The sequence below is a fragment of the Leptidea sinapis genome, chromosome 13, assembly GCF_905404315.1.
Source record: "Leptidea sinapis chromosome 13, ilLepSina1.1, whole genome shotgun sequence".
NCBI lineage: Eukaryota > Metazoa > Arthropoda > Insecta > Lepidoptera > Pieridae > Leptidea > Leptidea sinapis.
In genome coordinates, this window is record NC_066277.1 from 4,960,279 (window position 1) to 4,977,722 (window position 17,444).

General features: G+C 35.8%; 1 protein-coding gene across 1 annotated transcript in view; it reads left to right on the forward strand.

Annotated features, from left to right (window-relative positions):
- The first annotated feature begins 2,734 nt into the window (after positions 1-2,734).
- The window catches only part of LOC126967386 (uncharacterized), a 35,664-nt gene continuing 20,954 nt past the window's right edge, over positions 2,735-17,444 (forward strand). Inside the window, exon 1 of the mRNA XM_050811830.1 lies at positions 2,735-2,839. The gene's annotated coding sequence lies outside the window, so the exon portion shown is untranslated. The remainder of the gene's footprint in view (positions 2,840-17,444) is intronic.

The window sequence follows — 17,444 nt, forward strand, 5'->3', positions numbered from 1 at the left end:
AGTTGCGGAGTATCAGCTAGTCTACAATAAAATTTTTAAATTAAAATGTTATGAAATATGCGGGACTCGAACCCACTACCTCTCGCGTTGCGTGTAAACGCTCCTACCAACTGAGCCAACCGTTCGAGTGACGTATCTTTGATAAAATCTAGTATGCTTTGTTCAACTCTCAGGTTGTGGCTTCATCTAAAATAAAATTTTGAAAACAAAATTTTGTTATCAAAATTTTATGAACGATGCGACAGAACTCACGACCTCTCGTGTTCCGTGCGAGCGCTCTGAGCCCCATGGATCACTGTTCTGCGCTGCTGCATCCAAGGTGAAATTAGCCATGATGCTAGCCACTCTCACCAAATAATAATTTTTACTTACCTAATACATAGGCTGCACTAAAAGTATCGGGAATGGAATATTTCCACTGTTCCTGTCATATTAAAATATTTTTAATTGAAAACTCCTTGGTTTTAAAAATCGAATACCATTTATTTATTTAAAAAAAGATTCTCGGTCTTGTCACAAGGTCTTTTCAAACTTGTTTAGTCGTTGAGAAAATGGAACTGACTCGAGAAAATTCTAGAGCGATGATTTATTATGACTTTCGAAGTGGTTTAACACAAAAACAGTGTGTTGACCGGATGATTTCTGCATTTGGTGATGAAGCCCCATCCAAAACCACAATTTATCGCTGCTTTGCTGAATTTCAACGTGGACGTGTCAAGCTCAGTGATTATCCCCGTCAAGGTCGTCCAAAAACTGCAGTCACCAAAGAAAACGTTGATGCTGTGCGTAAGCGGATTGAGGAAGATCGACATGTGACATACCGTGAAATTCAGGCAACTTTAGACATTGGCATGAGTCAAATACAAATAATCTTGCATGAACAATTAGGTGTAAAAAGGTTTTTTCCCGATGGATACCGCATTTGCTCTGTGAAGAGCAAAAAGCGGATCGCGTTACTTGGTGCGTCAGAACTCTCGAAAGATTCCACGCAGGATCCGCAAATGCTGTATACAACATCGTATCAGGTGACGAATCCTGGATATACGCGTACAAACCCGAAACAAAAAACCAGTCACGAGTTTGGGTGTTCGAAAATGGGTTAAAGCCACCAAAAATTGTTCACTCACGGAGTGTTGCAAGAAAAATGGTGGCCACGTTTGTGTCCAAAACCGGCCATGTTGCGACTATTCCTCTTGAGGGACAAAGAACGGTTAGTGCAGAATGGTATGCTAGCATTTGTTTGCCACAGGTCGTTTCTGAACTCCGTAAAGAGAATTGCAACCGCCGCATCATCCTCCATCACGACAATGCGAGTTCTCACACCGCGCACAGAACAAAAGAGTTTTTTAGAGCAAGAAAACATAGAATTATTAGACCATCCGCCGTACAGCCCCGAGCTAAGCCCTAATGATTTCTATACTTTCCCTAAAATAAAGAATAAATTGCGTGTTCAGAGATTTTCATCACCTTGAGAAGCTGTGGACGCCTACAAAACGGCCATTTTGGAGACCCCAACTTCCGAATGGAATGGTTGCTTCAATGATTGGTTCCATCGTATGGAAAAATGTGTCAAATTTCACGGAGAATACTTCGAAAAGCAATAAATACATTTTTAAATAGTAATGTTGTGTCACTTCCTTTATTCCCGAAATTTTCAGTGCTATAACAAATCTATGTAATTTAAACAAATAAAATGTAAAATAGTTATCAAACTTTGTATCACTATCATCATTACTAAAACCTACAATTATTGTCCTCTTCCCGAAATTTTACATTCGTCTTTCCATTACCTTGAAGCAATAAATGTTTTAATATTTCACTTCTACCACGTCTGAATTGCACACATAATATTTTATGACGTACCTTCTTTAGAAATATAGAAATACTAGTGGACCCGACAGACGTTGTCCTGTACACACGCCTTAAATTTGAAAAATTTGTCCAGTCGTTAGGAGGAGTTCACTTACATACACATGAGCAGGAGAATTATATTATATGGACGGAATTGAGAATCTAAATCAATCTCAAATTCACTGGAACACACAAAAAATCATCAAAATCGATCCAGCTGTTTAGAGGGTAGTTCAATTATTGTGAATCTAAACCATCCTCGAAACCATCTTAAGACACTCAGAAAGTTTCATTAAAATCGGTCCAGCCGTTTAGGAGGAGTTCAGTTACAACACATAAGGTATATATATATATTAAGATAATTTAATTATAAATTATATACCTAATAATCTTTAACTATATAATACATTATCCATGTTTTGCCTATTATATTTTGTGAAATGTAAAAAGGCTATTTAGGTATTAAAATATCTAATATATAAAATTCTCGTGTCACGGTGTGCGGGACCGAACTCCTCCGAAACGGCTTGACCGATTCTCATGAAATTTTGAGTGCATTTTTCATCCCCCTAAATGTTAAGGGTGGTCCACACGAATTTATTTTGTATTTTTTTGACATTTTTTTTAAATTTGTTTGATTATGAGTCAACATTAAAAAATACATACAACTTCAAATTTTCACACATCTACGATCAACAGTTACTTTTGTATCGCGATTTTAATATCGGCAATACAACGTTTGCTGGGTCAGCTAGTTATTCTATAATACTCGTAAATCCATTCGTAATTCAAATACAGCTTGATAAATATGCATCCCGAAGCAAGACTTACAAAGTGAACGGAGTTCTATAAACGGAATGCTATAAAGGCTTTGTTGATAAACCAAAACATTGTAAGGTTCAAGGTAGCAATCGAAGGCATAAACAGACAGTAAGCTTGTGAGTCAGTGAGGTGTGATCGTGCGCAGACGCAACGCTTTATCGGACCGGTACGTAGTTAACCTATTATTATTTACGATAAAATAAACAATACATTATTTATTTTACCTTTTCATTGAAGATTAACAATAATTCTGATTCATATTCGTAAAATTATGACAACTCTATGGAACTTTGAAGTATATTTCGGATATACAGATAATATTTTAAGAGACTATACTATTTGGATATTTTATTTTAAGTAATTTTTAATTAAAGCAATATAATGTAATTTTCGTTCCCTTCCCTAAAATATGGTTGAGGGAGGCGATGGCTGGTCCATGCGTCATGCTCGTGAACGGGTGCTACTCGTGGGGGCTGGATGATCTTGTTACCGGGAGGTCTGCTTGATGTGTTTTTTTTATTATTATAATTTCCTTTAAAGTTAAAGTTATTATATATTTTATTTTATGAAATGCTCACATAATGCCTCTATTTATTTACGGTATGTGTGGATTGATGCATCTACTATACTCAATAACTCTTGTGTTTATAAGTATTAATTTACTTTTTTTTTCTTTTTTTGACTTACTCATGCAAGCCTTTCAGTTTTTGACTTTTGAGTATTTTTGTTGCGTCACTTTGCATATATTGTAATTGAAATGATTTGTAAAACAACTAAAATGTAAATCTTGACTTAAAAGAGTGGCAATGAGTTTCTTGCTACTTCTTCTCATTAGGTCAACCCTTTACGAAGTAGCGGTAAATTCAATAAAAAACAATATTTATATATTTTTTTTGACATTCATAAGTGTCATTTTTGTGACCTACATGAATAAAGTGTTTTTGAATTTGAATTTGAATAAGAACTAACCTGATTTCACACCAGTTTTTAAAACAGTGAACAATGTTTAAGATAAGCCATTTTCCATTTTTTTAACAACTTAAGAACATTGCGCATACAAAGGTGTGTGAGTTATGCAGAGTAAAACTTATAATATAGCTAAAATTATGACAATAGATTTTTTTTTATCTTCTCATTACTAACTATAACATATTGGATATTCAAGTTATTGTGTTAATTAGTTATTATTTTTATACCAAAAGAGTTAAGCTAATAAATAATTTGCCATAAATACTGAAATAAAGAAAATAAAATTGTCTTTTGCAAATAACATTAATAACTTTTACAGTATGTAAGTTTAATACATAAGTATAAAAGAAGTGGTCTTCATTGGCTGCAATACGTTGAGGCCAGTTATCAATAGAAGCACGCACTCTTTGGGAAAATTCTTCACTGCCAATCGTACGGATTGTTTTAGGGACTGCAAATTATCATGGCGTTTAGAGAAAGCCGCACTGTTAAAAATTTACTATAAAACATAATCCAGCGGATTAAGATCAGGACTGGTCGACGGCCAGTCTTCAGCTCTGATGAAGTCCGAAACGTTCGTTGCCAACCAAGACTTTATGACCCGGCGCCGAGTCTTTCTGGAAGACCATATCTGGTTATTGAACATGGTGATGTTACGTTTTCATAACCTTCTGAAGAATTGTATCTTGATACACTTGCCCCATGTTTTGATGCCTTGAAAGTATGGTTGTCACTCCATCGTAGCTAATGACCCACCAAACCATCACCGAAGTCGGATAGTGCCCACGTTGCACTCTGTCGACTAATTCTTAATTCAAGAAGCTTCCTTAGAGCTTTGATCATAAATACAGTCATTTTGTTTGTGAAAATGTTGCTCAATTGTAAAAAAAATCTCATCCGTAAACAAAATTTATCTGTGACCTCCCTTTGCTTCAGAAGTTGATTCGATTATACCATCCTATTCTTTTTTAATTATCAGTTAAGGAATGACCAATAATTCTAGGTGCTATCTTCATCTCCCGAGATAAAGCTTTCGGAGAGGATTTCTTCGAATTCTTTCCCTTACTGCTTTGACCACATTTTTCGTACGAACACTACGTGGACAATGTATTGGCGCCAAAATGAAAAAACTCAATGAACAATCATATAAAAATGACAGATTCCAAATTCAAATATGATATTTTGTATATTTTTAAATGTAACAGTATTTATTGCCAGAATAAGTACGTATCGAAAATAAAAAAAATTCGCCTTCGTACAGTAAGTACATCTTCTAAAAAGTGTACATTTAGCGCGAAAAAATCCTTACCGCTATTATCCATAGCATCGTCATCACCGATATTTACCCAAAAATATAAAAGTAACAAAATAAATGTTCTCACTGAATTATTTATTATCGTCTATCGTGTTCATTGCTCATAACATTCTCGGTTCCCTTATCGCGTTCGATGCATTATATTTCCTCTAATGGTAGAGGAGGTGAAGATGAAATTAACAAAAAAATTTTGTTTATTAATCTGTACTCTATATCTCTATATATTATAACCTATGTAAAATCAGACATACTCAAGATCTTCCAGAAAATAATGGCAACCCTAACAGAGATAGTACTTCGAACCATATTATACGTAAATATTTAAATGCTAACTTAATGGTATGTGCCTATAGCTTAAAATATTTGCCATTTTTTTAAGTATTAATATGGATATAGCATGTTATCCTTTACAGATGCCATCGCGGACTTTTCTGTAGACGTAAATATTAATCAAAGAGTTTTGACAGCGTTTTCGTGGAACAGTCCCAGACGGCTTATTTTTTTCCGACACCTGCAACAAATATAGTTAATATATACAAAAAATTTGCAAATTATATACTAAAACCTTCCTTGAGAATCACGGTATCCAATGGTGAAAAAAGCAGGAAAATCGCTGCAGTGTTTTTTGAGTTTATCGCGAACAGACTGACAAACAGACGAGGCGGAGGACTTTGAGGACCATTTAGTCCTACAAAGTATTCTAAATATATTTATAATAATAATATAATAATAAACTTTTATTTCAGGCCATTAGACCCATAACTGTGTTAGTATGACAAATAACTTAAAACTATGTTAGTAGGTACTTATTTCTAGCTTAACAACTAATTCTATAACTAAAAACTATAACTAAAAAACCCGAGGGAGCCTCTTGGCGCCTATGTGCGCACCCCCCCAGCACCTCCAGAGAGGACTATCTAGTTTCCTGGCCAATGCGCTGAGAAGAGTGTTGGTACTACTCATTAGCCTGCGCATCATGGACGCGGCACGCTTGCGCATGATCGCGTAGAAATCATCCACGCGAGCATCCGCAAACATTGCCGACGCACTGCAGTGTCGAGGCTTCCTCAACACCGCTCTCAGCACATTGTTATATTGAACACGCAAGGCACCATAGGTCCGCTGCCTGTAGTCCATCCACAGACTGCACGTGTAAAATGACTGGCAGTAAGCCCTGAATAAGGTCAGCTTTACTTGCCCAGTACAGCGCGCAAATCTGCGGGCCAACATATTGCCTCGGACCGACAGAGCCCGGCGCTCTCGTTCCATGTCACTATCATCCCTCAGGCTGTCGGTTACTACATGACCGAGATACTTGAACTCAGTCACTTGCTTCAGGGGATTACCACATAATTGTATCTTTGGTTTAAAGCTGGATAGTTTGTTCTTTCCCCTGAAAATAAGGAACTCGCTTTTTTTGGCGTTGTAACTGAGTCCATTCATCCCGGCATACTCCTCACAGAGTTGCAGCAACCTTTTAAGACCCCCAACTGAGGGGCTCAGTAGAACCATGTCGTCGGCGTAGCTAAGGTTATTCATGCGTATGCCATCTATTGAACACCCGACACCAGCTCCACCGAGCCCCTCAATCAGCTGGTTCACATACAAATTAAACAGCCCAGGGGACGTCAGCCCTCCCTGTCTCACTCCACACTCCATTTTATATGGGTCACTAAGTTCATTACCCCACCTAACCACATTAGTTTGGTTACCATACCAGTATTTAAACAATGAAATCAGTTCGGGTCTCAAAGCTGATTCCTTTTCGAGCTTATGCCACAAGACGTCGTAAGCTACTAGGTCAAAAGCTTTGGATAGATCCAAAAAACAGGCATAAACAGGAGTTTTCCTGTCGGTATAGTACCGCACAGTTTGCTTGAGGCACAGGATTGCGCTTTCCGTAGAGAGTTCAGGCTGAAAGCCGAACTGAGCGTCGTGTATTTTAATTGATTTACTTAGCTGTGCATCCATCAAACTGTCCAGCACCTTAGCCACTATCGTCGCCAGCGATATCGGCCTGTAGTTGGATCCATCCGCCGCATCACCTGTTCTGTTTTTGATAATGGGCACTACTACTGTCTTCATCATGGCTTCTGGCAGGTAACTGTGGTTAATACATAGGTTGTAGAGCAATTTGAGGACTCTGGGAAGGTGCGAACCCGCATACCTTAAGTGCTCGATGCTCAGGCCATCGTGTCCCGGTGACTTTCCATGTTTCATACTCTTTAGTGCTCCCTTGACTTCAGTAAGCGTAAAACGCACCAAGACTTCCCTGTTAACCACGATGTCCTCAGCATCGTTGTTCGTAAAGGGTATTTTAAGAGGCTCCACTTTAAATTGCTCCCTAAACATATTAGCAATCTTTTGAGATCCGCTCACTCCACCTACTTCACTCGGAAGATTCGCCCTTGCATTCAGTCTATTGGTGTGCTGCCAGAACTTGCCGAAGTGCTTAGTCTCGTACGATGTGGCTAACATGTCCATTTTGATTTGCTCCTCGTTGTTCTGGCACCATTTAAGTTTATTTTTAAATACCTTGCGAGATTCCCGCATCTCGTCGTACAAGACCCCACAAGACGGCCTCCCAGCCCACACCCATGACTGAAAACAGAGACGAGCCTTCGCATGAGCCGGTCTCACCTGCTTGTTCCACCCAGTGATATATCTTTTTTTATGTCGCTGGGTAGCTCTATGACTATATATTGCCGCATCCTGTAGTATGCTTGTAATATCCTCGTACCATTGTTCTAAGATCCGTTTATGTTCCGGGTCGTTACATAGTTCATTACAGCAATCTACCATCTCTACGGGAAAGTCTACCATCTTCAACCTATTGTTACAAAACTCAGTATACAGACTAATCTGATCAGTGTCCCTACGTCCCCAACTTATTTTATTAAAAGCCGTCGATTGCGCGCTTTCTAGGCGCTTTATTTATATCATAAGATTTCTTTTAAACCTACTAAACATTTAAGTATACCTTTAAGAGATATTAAAAGTGACTAGTGTAAATTACATGAACCGTAATTATAGAGATTCCAATAGTGATTGCATAACTTTTTGTTATGGCATATTTTTGTTACTATACATATGATAATAGATGGAAATAAGCCGATAATTAATTCCGAAACAGAAGAAAAATTCCTATAGTTAAATTTCAAATTATTATGCCTTGTTTTGATTGATTACTAATTCATATGTTTTTGATTTAGATACGTGTGTAAGCTTTTTATGATGCAATTTGAAAATTTTTTTGAAATTTGGATCAACTTTTTGAGAAAATTAATGCTGATAGAACTCTTTACAGCCTTCGTGTCTCCAAATACCAGTTTCCTAATTTGATTCAATATAATATTATTATTAATCGGAGTGGAGTGTCTGTTTGTAATATTGAAATGCCCGGTTTTAACTACATGTATATGAATGTATACATGTAGTAAAAAAAGTAATATATACGGTACATACACTAAAATATTTTTTTTAAATTTTAGTCTGTCTGTCTGTCTGTTTGTTCCGGTTTATCTCTAAAATAGCCGGACCTGTTTTGACGGCACTTTCATTGGCAGGTAGCTGATGTAATAAGGAGTAATTTAGGCTACGTTTATTTTAGAAACAAATCTTTTATTTTAGAAAAATTAAGTAATGTTGCAATGTCCAAGAAACGGTATTACTCTGAAAATAATTTATATGGCAAAACAATGTTTGCCGGGCCAGCTAGTATTTTATAAATTCCAATAATTAAATTAAAATATATGTCCCAATAATTACAATGTTAATGATAAATGTTTAAAAACATAATTATTATTATATCATTTACATTTGTATAGTGAAAAATGTAGTACATATACAAGCTAATTTTATTTGAAAAAAAATGATTTATTCATTGCAATGTTTATATATTTAAGACTAACTAATATATTGTAAATTCTAAAAAGGTGTTACAGTATTTTAAATGGTTCTCGGTTAATAAACTTAAGAAAAAAACTTAAGAATTTTCAGTGCAATTATATTTATAGTGGGAGGCTCTTTTGCACAGGATGCCGGCAAGATTATGGGTACCACAAGGGCGCCTATTTCTGCTGTGACGCAGTAATGGTAAGAATTACTGTGTTTTAGTCTGAAGGGCGCCGTAGCTAGTGAAATTACTGAGAAAATCAGACTTAACATAAAAAAAATATATATCATCGTGCGAGAACACTCAGAAAGGACTTAAAATGTTGCGAAAATTATTAGCACGCTTATTGTATTAACACGCAAGCTAATTTTCTTCAGATCATAAAACATTGAGATTGCACAACATGTGCGCATTGTTATAACTACATTCGGGTAATAAAATCGTTACCAATGTTTTTGATTGGCAAACCAACTAGTATGTTTCAATAAATGCTCAATTCTTGTAATTAAGGAAACTAGTTATTTGTACAAAGTTAATATTTTACAAGAATAAAGAAGAATTTTGTAATCACATCCACTATGTTTGAAGAATTATTTCTACTACGCGATCGGTAAGAAGTCTATTCTAATGCTTCTTCTCCACTATCGGCGAAGATCGTTACTTGTATGATCGTCTGTCATCGGCAAGTTAATCGTTGATTACCGAGTACGTATCCACACGATGGTCCGTGATCATTTATTGAGCGGCAGTCCTTCAAGATGGATGTGGAGTTTTAAGCTGCTTGTACCATTCATTTAATTTCCTTATACAATATTTATGATGATTTAAGCAGACGTGGTCGCTAACTATGGGCCGTATGAGAAAGCCCATGGTCGCTCAGAACGGCAATGGAACCAATCAGAAATGAGGAGATCCTTAGGAGAACCAAAGTTACCGACAGCCCAAATGATTGCGAAACTGAAGTGGCAGTGGGCAGGGCACGTAGTTCGACGGACAGATGACCGGTGGGGCAGTATAGTCCCCGAATCGCGACCACGTACCGGAAGACGTAGTGTTGGTAGCCCCCTCACAGGTTGGACTGACGTTCTGGTCAAGATACCCGAAATACGTTGGACGAGGCCAGCGCAGGACCGATCGTCATGAAAACTTTTTTGGGTGAGGCCTTTGTCCAGCAGTGGACGTCTTCTGGCTAATAATGATGATGATACAATATTTATGCTTGGGATTCCATATTTCTGGGTAGTTATGATAAAGTTCTATGAATTTAATTTTTTTTTTCATTTGACCACCCAGTCTCATTGACCACTCATTGTATTCTACTCGCTCTATGGAAATAAAAGGAAAACAAATCAACGCCGTGACGACGAGGCGAAGTACTTAAGTGCTTCGCACACTGTCCAAGTGTCCTCCAGTGATTGAACGACTTTGATGCGTGCCCGAAAAACCGACAAGTCACCGATCGCGGCGATCACGATTATAAACGATGATCGGCGAAGAAGCGAATTAGCCCTCCACACGATCGTGCTCGCGTGTAATCACCTTTAATCGCCGATTGTGGAGAGGCGCCATAAAGATAAAACCAGCAAAGAGTCATTCGGATTGTCCGGAGTTTGGGAAACATCATTAAAAAGCGAACGAAGCCGAAATATAATAATGGTGGAATATAAATCCCCGTAAATGAGCAGTAATAATTTGTGTATCATGCCTTAGACATGCAATATAAGCGGTACCGAATTGCGTAGTTATGTTCTACTTGGGCTTAGAAATCAATCATGAAATCGTATCAAACAATTATACTGTGCATATAAATGATATAAAAAACATAATTATAGAAATAAGTTGATGCCGCCGCCACAAATTAGGATACCATCCCCACCATCTGGAGGTGTGGCGGTCCTCCACAGTGCGGTTTTTAATGAACTTTCTTCGACGTACTACAAAGCTGTGGAATGAGCTTCCTTGTGCGGTGTTTCCGGGTCGATACGACATGGGTAACTTAAAATAAAGCGCGTACACTTTTCTGAAAAGCCAGCAACGCTCCTGTGATTCCTCTGGTGTTGCAAGAGAATGTGGGCGGCGGTGATCACTTAACAACAAGGTGACCTGTACGCTCGTTTGTCCTCCAAAAAAATCTCTTTTCTCTCACAATATTTAATAAATTTTTAATAAAATAATAAAATAAAAATAATAATTTCTATTGTTGAGTGAATTATTTATTTTACGATCATATGAGGCGTACAGTTTTGGAATTTCCAAACTTTTTCTTTTATTGCCTTCTGTTTTATTGACGTTTGATATACAGTTATTAGAAAATGAGAAGTAAAGTATTAAGGTTATATATTAGTGAAACAAAATTACTATATTTAAACTATTTAAAAAAAAATACGTATAACATTTGTACTAAAAGGTTTGTATTAGTACCAAGTAGATTTACCACACTTTTTTGGGTTTTTCAAGAGTCCTGAGCGGCACTCCGATGTAATGGGAGTGGGAGGCTCCTTTGTACAGAATGCCGGCTAGATTATGGTTACCACAACGGCGCCTATTTCTACCGTAAAGCAGTAAAATGTAAACATTACTGTGTTTCGGTCTGAAGGGCGCCGTAGCTAGTAAAATTACTAAAAAAATGAAACTTAACATCTTATGTCTCAAGGTGACGAGCGCTGTTGTTGTGGCCGCTCAGAATTATTCGGGTTGTTCAAGAATTTTTGCATTGTAATGGGCAGGGCTTATCAATTACCATCAGCTGAACGTCATGCTGGTCTCGTCCCTTATTTTCATAAAAAAAAATATAGATAATATTAGAATAGAATAAGATATATATTAGGTATCAGGTTATAGTTAAATCCTCTCTAATCATAAACAAAAATCTATTTCCTGAAAGGGGAAAATACTCTAGTTTTCCGTCATAAAAGATAATTTCAACATAACAATATATTTCCTCGTATTTCATGTCTTAATGATAAAAAATGGTACCATAATAGCTTAGTTTGTTGCATATGCAATCTTACGTAGGAAGTAACCTCGAAATGGCCTCCCAGAGACTTGTATTGACTGTTGATACTCAGTGGTTCCACTTGAACTTAATGAGATATCAGCTATTGACGCGAACAGCATAATTGATAAAATGTTTTTTAAAATAATATAATGATAAAAAGATTGTCTCAAGAGATATTTATACTCGAAAGTACTCCCCCTGTTTAAATATAATTTAAATACATATTTTTATTAGTAAGTATCCGTACAATTAGGATTGGTCTCCGTTGCTCTCCAACTAGATAGAACCTAAGAACAATAGCTTTTTTATTACGGCAACTATTAGATTGCGGCAACTATGGAAATTAATAAAATACAAAATACTTACTGATGATATGTTATCCCAGTGTCTTTCTTATTTCTTGTAGTATTATTTTTACTATGTTTTACCACGCGACCCGGCATTTTAATTTCAATTTGACGTAATTCCAGTAAAACGTTCGAAACTAACATTAAACTACTTTTTTAAACCAATAAAGAATATTATACTAAAGTGTTTCAATTGATTTTATATCTGACGGAAGAGCTGATGATTTTTTTCTGACTTCTGTCAGAAAAAAATCTGAGTTAGGAGTTATCCCCAAGACGCACCTGAAGAGGTTTTACTTTAAAAGTAAAAGTGAATATAATATCCTTAATTAACTATTATAAGATATATGATGTGCGCCGCGTGTACAATAATTTCTAGATTTCCACGAGTTCGATTCCTTAAGGATTGTCTGAAAAATTTATAATTATTAATAATTTTTTACACATTGATTAATTTTTTAATTTATAATATCGTTGTAATTACAATTACAAAAAGCTTAAAATTATCACAACTTTAATAGAGTAAACCATAGGCTTATTAATATAAACATTTGGTAAGTTTGAATTCGTGCAGAACAAATTGAATATACAATATTGAATGTGTTTAGTCCCTTCGTGTCGTTAACGCGCTTTAATAACGTAATCATAACATTTATAGTACAATCGTAACCTTAATACCTCTGGTGTACTCAAACAAGTGTCGACATATGCAATACAGCCTTGATATAGAATAATCCTTTGGTCCATAAAACTCGGAAAAATGTGCGAAGTGTACATTATTAGGCTGTACACACAGCGGCAGTTCTCTGAATTAATTAAACAAATTAAATTGAAAACAAATAAATTTTGTTTGAAAAATGCGGGCCCTTAACCCCCGACCTCTCGCGTTCCATGCGAGCTTTCCACTGAGCCAACCGTTCGAGTGACGTATCAATTGTTTAGTTTTGAAAGAGCAAATTTCCTAATATGCGTATTGGGATTGAGCACGTTATCATCTGTTAAGTAGATCCTGTAGATGAAGCCACAGCCTGAGAGTTGAACAAGACATACAAGCTAAATTTATAAGGCACCTTAACTTTCGTCATAAATTTTTTTCCAACTACAAAGATGGCTGCATGCATCATAATATAATTTCACTAGTAGACAGACGAACGTTATTAGATACAATGTTCTTATTTAATATAATAACTAATCTTCTGGACTCCCCAACATTACTTGCTAGTATTAACTTCAATGTACCACTAAAACGAACGAGAAATACGCCTCTTTTTTCATTATCATTTTACACTACGAACTATGGTAAAAGTTCTCCCATTAACAGAATTTGTAAGCATTTCAACGAAGTTTTTTCGAATGTCGACATTCATAATCGCAGTAAAAGTGGCTTCAAAACAGAAATTATTAAAATATTAATGAATACTCTAGATACAAAAAATGTTACTGGAGCAATATAAACCGAACAAATAGGTACATTAACACACGCACATATACACAAACCACACTACACGCACACATACACACCCAAACATAAAATAAACACTATAACCGATAATAGCATAATATAATAATAGATATATATATATATATATTAAATTCGCATTCATACGCATAATATTATTCTTTTAATGTTTAAACTATACATATTATTATGTTAAAGTAAGTTAGTTAAGTTAAGTTGAAATTCATTTAAGTCGATTTTTTTGTTTATAAGTTAAAGTAAATAGTTGAAAACTCATTAGTTGATTTTTGTTTATATAGAGAGACCTGTAATTGGCTATTATATGTACACTAATTTTTAAGACTAATTTGTAATATTTATGCTGTTGGTCTTTTCAATAAATAAATAAATAAAAAAGATTTATCAACGATACATCACTCGAACGGTTGGCTCAGTGGAAAGAGTACTCGCACGGAACGCGAGTGGTTGCAGGTCCGAGTCTCGCATCGTTCATAATTTTTTTTTTTTCAATTTAATTTGTATATGAAACTGTTTATTTTAATAGGGTAACAATAAAAAACCTAAATGAAACCAATTTATATAAACAAGGCCTTCTCAACTGTAAAAATATTTTAGATTCACTCCATAAATGACAGAACTATGAGGTAATACAGCCTAAATAAACATTTACCTTACCGCCAATAAAACAGCCTAGATATAGGATAATCCTTTGGTCTACAAAAGTTTCACGTGAAGTGAATACTCGTAGCGAATATAATAATCAGGCATCACCTACATACATATAGTGGAAATACTATTAATTCACAATGGAAATTTAAAATTATATGAAAAAGTTTATGTTAATATGATCTACAGTAAAAACTTAAAATTAACAAAATTAACAATAAAAGAGATAAATTTCAAACTTTTTCATGTGAAAAAATATTTCAATATCGCTATATATAATCGACAGAATTTTAGGGTTTTTTTAAGGTACCCTTTCGTATCGTCACAGAAACACACAGTTAAGTAGCTCATTCCACAGATTTGTTGTGCGTGGAAGAAAGTTCCTTGATAACCGTACAGTGGAGTAACGTGTGGCGTTATCCGGATGGTGAGGATGATATCCTAATTTGTGTCGTGTAGTGCGAAGGTGGAACTCGGCGGCAGAGTCAGGTCAATAATAAATAAATAATTTTCGTTTATTTCAAAGATTACATATACATTTTTAGTGGTTGAGACTTCCCAGGAAGTTGTCTTAGGTCACTTGTATTGGGAATATCTCGCATCTTCCTTAGCAGATACCTTTTATTTAGTAAACAATATAGAAATAAACAGAAATGATTAAAAACCAAATTTTAAAATTTACAATTAATTGTGTGTGTGTGTGTGTGTGTGTGTGTGTGTGTGTGTGTGCGAGTGAGTGAGTGTGTGGATGTGGGTTTGAATCGGACCTTTGATTTGATTAATGTCATAGGATATATATTTAGGACACAATTTATTTTATTATATAAGAACACTGATTGACAGCTAAACTGTGGTTCAGCAAAAGTAGTGCGAACAGTAATGGTATCTGCTACTTTATCATTTCTTCTAATGATCAATTTGGCGTGATCTAGTGGAAGTGACCTGTGGACGGCTGAAATGATGTTAATAACATAAAGTTTCCTAATTGTCAAAAGATTACAAGTCAAATAGAGTGAATCAGTTGGAAATCTTAAAGGTTTGAAGTACATGACCTTGAGAAGTGATCTTTGAGCTCTTTCCAATTCTAAGAGGCTTATCTTAGTTGCACCGCCCCATACCGGGATGCAGAAGGTGATCACTGATTGAGCCAAAGCGATGTATATTTTATTAAGGACTGTGCTATTCATAACGTGCCGCAGAGTTTTAAAAATCCACATAAGTTTTCTCACCCTGGTTATGACCAGTTCGATTTGGGAATGCCAACTTAACCTTTGGTCAATCAGGATACCGAGATATTTGGTACAATTCACCTTTTCTATGGAGGCACAGTTACAATTCAAATCGTGTGGGTTGGAGCATGAATGGATTCTGATATAGAAGTCTTGAACGGGCTGGTATCTGTCATGTGGAGAGAAACATATAGGTCAAGCAGCTCTTCGGAACACTCCCCGTGATAAATGCGGTAGAAGATACACAATGAAGCGACATTTCTACACAACGCCAAGTAATCTAGCCGTTCACAGGATACCTGACAATTTGAACTGTTCTGCGTTGCACGCGGTCAAATGGTTCAAGCTGATACTGGGATGCGCCTGACCAGAGATGACAGCAATACTCCATATGTGGCCGGACCTGCGCCTTGAAGAGCGCTAGAATGTGGGCCGGCTTGAAGAATTGCCGTACTCTATTTATAACGTCCAGCTTCTTCGAAGCTTATTTGGTTTTGCCTTCCAGATGACTGGAATTGGCTATCGCTCGAGATCTTAAGACTCAGTATTCCATTACTAGGCGAGGCATTGTCGACATTTAAAAATTTATTGGTAAATGCGCAAACTTTAGTCTTCTGGGGGTAAAATTGAACAAGGTTAATTTTACTCCCATTCCACGACCTTCTCAAGAGAGAGACTCGACAGAAGACACAAGATTCCGATACTATAATAAATAAAAGGATTGCGTATGCTATCATTTCTTTTGGTATAACAAACAAGAACTGATTAGTATCTTGTTGGAGTGAAACTTCTTTAGAGTCGTAGTGATTTGAAACTCGATGAAACGAAAAAGCGAGACGATAGAGATACGAACAAAATGTATGGGATTCAGCAGGCGAGAGAATGAGATTAGAATACATTACACGTTAAATTAAATTAATAATTAATAGTGTTTTGGTACCAGGCGATCATAGTTGGTGAAGAGATATGTACGAATAAAATGTAAAATAATTAACAAACTTTGTATCACTATGATCACTACTAAAACCTACAATTATATTCTTCCGAAGTTTTACAATTGTCTTATTGTATCATGAAGCCAAAACTGTGACTTTTTCTTTTTAAACAAAAATGAAACTATACTCAATACTAATGTATATTATTCTATAAACTATAACTATTCTCATGACTAACCTTCCAAATTGAAAGGTCATACACGCAACAAACTTATTTTGAATATTAATTATTGTATCACGATTCATTTGTGTTCCTTGTTGGTATACATTAAGATACGGAACAGCATTTTATGAGGAGTTATGAAAAAGAATACAAAAATTATAATAGCCTAATTATTCATATGAGATCATAGGTTGTTGTTGATAGTTGAAGGTCCTATCTTCATATTCAGTCAATAAAAGCTCATCTGAGGCTATTTCTAAATATCCATCTTATGGTCTATCACGCGAATTATATAGAAACCCATTCAGAAGGCACAGTACTTAGATAAATTATACGTCTAGGTTGAGTCTCTTGCTGTTAACCGTTAAAAATAGGCCAGGAATATTAGTTCGGTGTACGTTTTACACTCGCGACATGTATGACACTTTATGTTAGTGTGCGTGAATTGCTCAAAATAGAAGTTAGAGCTAAAGTCAATTTTTTCGACGTTTTGCAGATGTCACTGTCTATCCAGACGGCATTAAGGCACAGTACTCCAATAAAACGATGTTACAAATGGAGCTAAATTGCTTATTTCTTTCGTTTACGCGCAAATTTATTTAATTTATTTTCATGTTTCGTCCGAAACTATAATTTAAGAGAGGTTTTCCACAAAATTATGCATACATTATATGATTATACATAATCATTTCCTAACTACTACGTCTTAGGCAAACACACTTCACAGCAGTATGC